Here is a 2,186-nt window from a genome sequence, read left to right as displayed (position 1 = left end):
CCAGCCTTGACCTTGGATCTGCCTGTTGGTACACATTCTCCATGGCTTTGGCAATCCACGAGGGGATTCTGCATTCCCATTAAATGTCTGTAGCAAAAAACAAAAAAACACTGCTTATGGAGGCGAGGTAAACGTTGGACCAGAGTTAATTCAGTTATGTAAGGACCATATGAAATTTGTGGGCTGAATCGCTCATGATAATGCTTATTTTCACAAATATATTATGAGTCTAAACCTAAATGGCAGGGCCTTCCACTGTTTCACCAAAAATGTGAGGAAGGGCAAAATGTGCATGTTAGATGTTAAAAGGTGGCACGGTGGCTCAGTTGGCGGAGGTGCTGCCTCTCAGCAAGAAGGCTGCCGGATTGAATCTCTGTCTGGAACCTTTCTAGGTGGAGTTGCATGTTTTCTCCGTGCATGTGTGGGTTTTCTCCGGGTACTCCTGTTTCCTCCCACAGACCAAAAACATGCATGTTAGGCTGATTGGTAACTGTCCATGGGTGTGAGTGAGAGTGAATGATTGTCTCTGTGATGGACTTGTAACCTTTCCATGGTGTCCCCTGCCTCTCACAGTGACTGCTGGATAATAGCACCTGAGAACCTCATGACCGGAAAAGGAAGAAACAGGTAATAATGATGGATGGATGGATGGATGGATGGATGGATGGATGGATAGAATTATGGATGGATGTTAAAATGTTAGATATTCAGGGTCAAAGAAACAATGACCATAAGGCTGCTATACCAACCCAGTTCTGTAATCCTGAAGTCATCACTTTAGGAAAATTATATTTTAGGGTTTCCAAAATCCTGTCTTTGCACATAAACAGTTTATATTGTCCAGATATTTGAGGTCAAATGTATTTTTTCACTCTTAAAATTTTGTAACAAGAGAAGTTTGGATTAAAACCAGATAAGCTCAACAGCTGGCCCAGTAAACCTAAAGATATACTAACAAGAACTTGAAGAAATATGAACAAACATTTTAAAAATGTATTTTTCATTTCCAATCTAAATTTCAGTGATCTATCATTGCCTTGTCTTGTAATCTAGAGGCTGCTGGTTTGAGCCCAGGACGCACCAGGAAGGGTCATCTGACGTTAACCAATGGCCAAATCTTTTACGTAAGTTTGCTCGCTTAGACGATCCCTGCAGAAATGAGCAGCTGTAACAAAAACATTTATTTTACAGCCAAACAAAAGAGTTGATAAGATCCTTCTGTCCAGTGATATGGATTAAAAAAAAGGAAATCAGGCAAATTGAGGAGAGGGAACACCTGGTTTTATTTTCACGTCTTTGACTAAATAAACACTCAGCATGTGGGATTGGTCATCTGTCGACAGTTTCAGTCAGTGGAAGGTGGAGGTTACTGAGGTGTCAGATGGAAGACGTGTGAAGGTTTTCCTTTGTTTGTGTGTGTTTTCATTTGTAAACACATTCTTTAAACTAAAAAAAAATACTTAAAGTCCATTCTATATTAAAGACTATGTAAGTGAGAAGGCAATATCGGTGTAGAACATGGCACAGACAACAAGGACAAGAGGAGGTTTAGGTTCATAACTCAAACATTTGAAGGGATTTAGGCACATTGATGAGCTTCCTTCCATGCAGCCTCCTAAATAAACACCAGAAACACTTGACGTGTTTCAACATCGTCAACGTGACTCCCCTCGCCATCAGGAAACAATCGGAAGCATCAGTGAATCTCTGCAGTGTTTACCGTTGGAACAGAGACAGAGGTGTATGTGTAGTTTTGCTTGTGCGTTTGTGTTGAAAAGTGGGTCTACGTGCCGATTCGTGTGTACACAACGTGTGTATCAGGAGGAGAATCTGGGAGACATTATCACCACTCAGCTATGCCCACAACCAGGAGGCACTTACCCATGTGAGACAATCACCGCAGGGTTCACGAGGTCACCGCATCAGCCGTGCAGCCGCAAACAGAAAGAGAGCATGACGAGGGGTTAAAACGGGAGCCTGGAAGGCGTCGCTTACACAAATGCGGTGGAAATAGAAAATAGCTGACTGGATTACACGGTTCAGATGAAAGTGTGTTTGCACTGCGGGCGTCAAACTATTTGGGATTCCTGAGTGCATTTTTTTCCTCTTTGTTGACTTCACTTTACCTTGGCAGGTAATTAACTTTTTTATATATATATATATATATATATATATATATATATATA

This window comes from Nematolebias whitei, chromosome 16, assembly GCF_014905685.2.
Source record: "Nematolebias whitei isolate Nwh7 chromosome 16, NemWhi1, whole genome shotgun sequence".
NCBI classification, from domain to species: Eukaryota; Metazoa; Chordata; class Actinopteri; order Cyprinodontiformes; family Rivulidae; genus Nematolebias; species Nematolebias whitei.
The sequence above is the reverse complement of the archived record's forward strand: the minus strand, read 5'-3'. Positions refer to the sequence as shown.